General features: G+C 40.8%; 1 protein-coding gene across 1 annotated transcript in view; it reads left to right on the top strand.

Moving 5' to 3' along the window:
* The first annotated feature begins 525 nt into the window (after nucleotides 1-525).
* NFASC (neurofascin) overlaps nucleotides 526-6000 on the top strand; it is a 173558-nt gene continuing 168083 nt past the window's right edge. The window contains exon 1 of the mRNA XM_087959681.1: nucleotides 526-735. The gene's annotated coding sequence lies outside the window, so the exon portion shown is untranslated. The remainder of the gene's footprint in view (nucleotides 736-6000) is intronic.

Here is a 6000-nt window from a genome sequence, read left to right as displayed (position 1 = left end):
ACCAACGCACAATATTCTAAGCCAAGGTGAACACTATCCAAGTTCTGCACGTTGTGCAAAGAGCATCTGCTTAATTTTTTTTTTACTATCTTGGTTAAGTGTGGGTGAAAACAACCAACTCTCTCTCTCTTTCTTCTGGCTCATAAATACACCGGGTGCTTTATTGAGAGGGAGGTCATTCTGGCCCATTCCTGCGCCTCTTTACTACCCCAGCCGCATTAATGACTTTCCCCAATTAATCTTGCCTGTCTCTCGGGTGATGCACTGCCTCGACCCTTTCTTTCCCTCCCCCCCCCCTTATTTTTTTTTAAATGCGAGGTCCATTATTGATCATCAGGCCACTCTTTTAATTTCTCCAGATGGGAGGAGGAGGAGGGGGGGGAGGAGGAAAGGTGAGCCAGAAGGACTCTCACGCGTCGCCGACTTGAATGGGAAGCGGCGCTGGCGCACTCTGAGCCACTCGGGCGCGCGCCCCCAGAATTTGCTCCTCGGGGCCGCGCACGCGGTCACTCGGCCGCGCGCTCCATCGTCTCTGCCCTAATGCGGGAGTCTGGGAAGGAAGCCGCTGCAGAAGGATGGGAGCTGTTCGGTGAGGCGGCGGGGGCAGCGAAGTCCCGTAGCTCGGCGGCTGGTTCGGATCGGGACTAGGGTATTTTGGAGCAACCTCGAACCAGCCTTCCAGGCGAGAAAGGAGCAGGAGGCTCAGCGGGAACGGCGGCAGCGGTTGCCGGCCAGGTAAAGGAAGGGATGCTGCCGTGGCTGGACGGAGGGGCAGCCTCAGGCAGGCATACAGAAGAAAGCATCTTTCGGTCATCTGGCTGTGGCCCAGTCGGGCAGCAGGAGAAAAGAGCGGCTGTTGGTGGGCTCGCATCGATGGCAGACAGGGAGGTGCTTCCCATCCCACCACCAACGTCCCACTCTTCGGACCGCTCGCTCTTTTCCTTGTTCTGACCGCCACCCCACCGGCCTCCGCTGCAGCCTGGTCTCTCCTGTCATGAATGAGCACCGCACTTAACCAAGCGGCTGCTGCTCCCCTGAGACCACGAGTCTCCTTTGCTGCCAAGCAAGACACGAAGAGTTTGCTTTTGGAGAGGGGTGGAAGGTTGTTGGGTTTTTTTTTGTTTTTTTGGGGGAATGTTGAATCGGACTTGCAGTTTTAGGGTGGTGACTGGATTCAGCATCAGTATAACTGGGGATTAGAGAGCCTTGCACTCTCCTCTTAGAATCCGGCCTGCTTTTCATCCTTGGTTGATGAGAATTGATAAAAGCCACTGAATTACTTTGAGAAGGAAGCTTGTCTCCAGACCTTGCCTTTATTCTTGGGAAAGTTCTCTCTGTGTGGTTCAGTTTCCCAACATATTTGAAACATTCATTAGTGGCTGATATTGGAAGGCCTGGAGGCCATGGTTCTCCCCCCTCTCCCATCTCCCTTTTTCTCTGTCTTAATTTTTCCCTTTTTTCTTTTGCTTTGGGTGCAGGATACCAATCCACCCAGCGTAAAGATTCAGCTGCTGTGAATGGGCATGTTCCATCTTTTAATTCTCTTTTATGTGTGTTTTCAAAGGAGATGTGAGAAGGGACTGAGGTTTGCAGGATTACAGTAAATGGACAGATCTTGAATTTGAAACTTGGCCCTGACTCAAAATACAGAAAAAGAAGTAGTAAGGACGGTATCTGAAAGCAACCTCTTTCTTTTGTTTATTTTGTCTCTGTATCCACTGGATCTGGTATGGTAAAACGAGTATCTCCATTTTTCTGGCTGAGCAACCCTGAATGCTCAGAGGCCTCCACATCTAAAATTCTACCCATAAAGGGTATCGGGTGTGTGTGTGTGTGTCATGAAAAACTGTTATGGGATAAGAGCCCAGGACATTTTTCTGAGACATTTAATAAGTTAGTAGTTAAAGGAGGAATACATGTGACCAGAGGTGGCATTCAGCAGGTTCTGACCAGTTCTGGAGAACCGGTAGCGAAAAATTTTGAGTAGTTCAGAGAACCGGTGGTAACCTTCCCCCAAGAGTAGAGAGGAATGGAGATTTTATAGTATCCTTCCCCTGCTACGCCCACCAAGCCACGTCCACAGAACTGGTAATAAAAAAATTTGAATCCCACCACTGCATGTGACCGTGTTAATTATGATTAGCTGGAATCAAAGCTATGTGATTTTTAAAGAAATATTTGATCTTTGCATATACTAAGTTAATTTAGGTGGTATTGATTAAGGTGGCGAAAGTGCTGAATCATTTGTACTTTTATGCTCCCAGCATGTCCTGTTCTTCAGTTCCATTAGAGTCATCAGGAAGTGAAAGATCTAATTGCGGCATGGTCAGCCTTCATCATCTTTCCTTATGTCCAGCAATGTTGCCTAGCTGAGGGTGTAGTGTGGGCCTCCTTTGGATGTAAAAAAAGCAGTTATCATAACTAAGACTACTGTTTTTTCTACCTTGGCCATTTTAAGATGAGTGGACCAACTCCACAGCTTTGCTGGCTGTGGAATTCTGGAGTTGAAGTTCACCCATCTTAAAGTGGCCGAGCCTGAGAAACTCTGTGACAAAGGGGGACAATTTTCTCTAAACATGTCAGTAGAGCACAGGAAATGGGCCTATTATTGTTAACTGAAATGTGGTTGGGAAGTTGACAGCAATAAAAATAATTTGGGTGTTTTAACTCTGGAAAATGAAAAGAGTCTACCCATCTGATCCATACCCATCATGACATTACTGATTTGACTTTTATTGTTTCCATCAATTAATGATCAATTAGTGATATTATTTCTGAAAAATGTGTGGCATTTTTTTATTAATGTGGGGGATTTTAAAATAGCACTGATTTTGATGAGAAATAGTAAAATATATACTTACCTCTTAGACAAAAGTCAATTTAGTTCAACCTTTATATACCCCTGTAACTAGAAGAGTTAGATAAAATATTTACTTAAAAAAAGTAAAATTACATCTCTTAGTGCTTTGTTATTTTAGAAATTATGCATTTATACCTAATTTTGGTGGGCCTTATCCACAAGATGAGTACAAGAAGCCACACATAAGTGTCAATACTGATATTCCCAAATGCAGGCCCTAATATTACCTCAGCATCTTCATAGACCTTAGTGTTGAACTATTAATATGGAAATGGAAATAGGGGAGAGGGGAATCAACAGCATCTTAGAGTTGTCCTTAGTTTTCTTACGGAGATTCAACAGTGCAAACTCAGTTATATTTTTTTGGGGGTGGGGTTGCATCAGAAGTACATTTGCATTCTTGTACATCTCATAGCCAATATTAGTGGCATGAAACTAGTTTCCAGAATTGCCTAATACTAACACACCATCAAAAGATGCAATACTTCATTGTCAAAATACTTTTTCCAACTCAAATTTAAATCTCTTGTTTTATACAGTAGTTATTTGCTGACTAACTAAAAGTTCTCCAACTTTTTGCTGTTGGGCCTTAGAGCATTTATATTAAGGTAGCAGGTAATTCATTAAGATAATTCATATTGAAAAAGATTTTGAAGACAAAACTGGCACCAAATGGTGTTGCAGGGCTAATGTTGTGCTTAGTAAGATGATATATTTCTTCTGTGTAGTTTTAATAGATCTGATTTCTCTCCCTCATTTCCCTACCTCATGATAAGACTGTAGCATACATGGAAACAGAAAAAAAAACATGGAGCAAGCACCATTCTCACTCATAAGGATGATATTACCTATTTGGGCAATGGAACTTCTGCAAACAAATAACCAAGCTCAGAGAGTATCAAGGGTTCCACAGTTCAGATCTGAGCTACATTTGTCATTTTCTGTTAAAATGGGGGGAAATACTTTTTATGAGATTGTCTTGAACATTTGGGTAGGGGGGTAGCAATTTCCTAGGAAAATTGGGGACAAATTGGAGAAAAAAATAGATTTAGGAATCTTGATTGAAAAACAGGTGACTTAATTATCGTGTATTTATTAGAGAGATTAACTGATTGCAAGAGATAACGATTCCCAGTCAGTCATAAACATTGCGAATTAGGGTCTCATAATCTGGAAACTGGGTAAGTCTGTATGTAGTTTCAGTCCCCTTGAAGGAGCAGGTATGCAGCCTTTGTGTATTTTGAGATTTATTTCTGTCATATGGGGCCCATGGTGCACTTAATTATCTGTGCTTGGTTCAGACAGTATGACTCTTTATGGAGCAAGACCTCTTGGCCACAGTGAGTAATCCATCCTGTGATAACTTCCCTTTTAGATTATTACAGTATACTCTATGGAAAGCCAGTTTGGTGGTTAAGACATGAAATTAGGAAACAGGAGACTGAATTCTAATCCTGACTTAGGCACAAAACTATCTGGGTAATCTTGAGCCAGTCACTCTTTCTCAGCCCTAGGAAGAAAACAAATGACTTCCAAAAATTTTGCAAAGCAGTTACCAGGGGACAATGTGTACTTGTAGGCACAGAATTCAATATAGTCTATAAGTACCTTTGATGAACATTCAAAAATTGTAGTTACTTTATATGGAACAGCTTTATGATATCTGTCCTAAAATGTTCTTTCAATCCTAAACTGGATGCCTAAATGTTACTAATCACATCTCCAGGTTTTAGTACTTGTGTTTAAAGCTTCATCCCTACAGCAACTGCTTGGACAAGTCCTCAATTTTCTTTGCAAAATTATTGGAAATCATTTTGTCTTCTTCCTAGGGCTGAGAAATAAGCGACTGGCTCAAGATTACCCAGCTGACTTTGTGCCTAAAATGGGACTAGAACTCACAGTCTCCCAGTTTCTAGCCTGATGCCTTATGCACTATATCAAACTGGCTCTTTATAGCCGTTAGTGGTTAGGATGCTGATATTTAAGAGAGCCCCTCTCCAAAAAAAAAAAAAAAAATCCTATTAAAATTAACAGGAAATCTACCCAATGTCCCATATCTGGGAAACTCATATGAGGACACACGAGAAGGCCTTCTGCATTACTGCATCTGATTTTGAGGAGGCCAAACTTGCACATACAGTATTTATCTTTTGGCACTAAGATGTAGCTTCTTTTTTTTCTATCTAGAATTTATCATCTACCCTTTGGCTTCAGTTGTTGTTACATTATGTCTTAAAAGTATTATTTATTTTACTTGGCGTGATTGTTTTGTCTTCCTTTTTAGGGACTGTAACCTGCCTGTGTTCATCTGAACAATGGGCAGGCTCAAAATATTTTTAAATAAACCAGTAAGTTATTCCTTCAATACTTGTTTAGCATGATGTTTAGGATTGGGAACTTAGTTTAATCTGTGATGTTTGGTCATGTAGCTAGCAATTTGTGGGCATGTATTTTGTTGTTGTTGTTGTTGTTCAGAACATAAAATATCAACATTGCACACAAAACAAGAATCAGACTATATGGATCTTCTTCAAACTGGTATTTTCCAAAAGTTGTTTCCAGAAGATCTGGAGGTCACAGGGCAGGGGGAGACTAGTCTGAGATATCTAATAGTAAATGCTGAGAATCTATATCAGAATTCAAGATAGCTGATTTGTTTCTTTTGTGTATTTGGTAAGGGTAAAGTGGCACTAATAATAACAAGTAAGTTGTCCTGATAAAATATGAAGCAAAAGATCCCCTTTTATTTATCTTAAGACTCTTTTTTTGTTAGAACATGGAATTCTTTTGTCCTATATTAAGTAAAGTAATTGCAATATGTAGTGCTCCATTATAACATAATAGAGGGTAACCTCTTTTCTTCTTTTGATCTGCGAGACTTGGGAAACTGGAACATTTGAGTAAATAGACATTCACCTTCTTAGAAGTACTAATATAGATGATGACTGCATATGCAGTGCATTTTCATACGTGTTTTGTTGTACTATTCCTGATGTTGTATACCTAAATTGTTTGTGACACCTTGTGCATCTTTAATACTCAGTTTAGCATTTCTAAACATTAAACAGCCATTCAATTTTGTAACAAAAACTTTCTGGAAATTAACATTTCTGTGTTCTTGAGAAAGATAAAAAGATCCA

The sequence above is a fragment of the Notechis scutatus genome, chromosome 3, assembly GCF_049901735.1.
Source record: "Notechis scutatus isolate UNSWTSFEM ecotype Mainland chromosome 3, rNotScu1.2, whole genome shotgun sequence".
Taxonomy (NCBI): Eukaryota; Metazoa; Chordata; class Lepidosauria; order Squamata; family Elapidae; genus Notechis; species Notechis scutatus.
The sequence above is the reverse complement of the archived record's forward strand: the minus strand, read 5'-3'. Positions and strand labels throughout refer to the sequence as shown.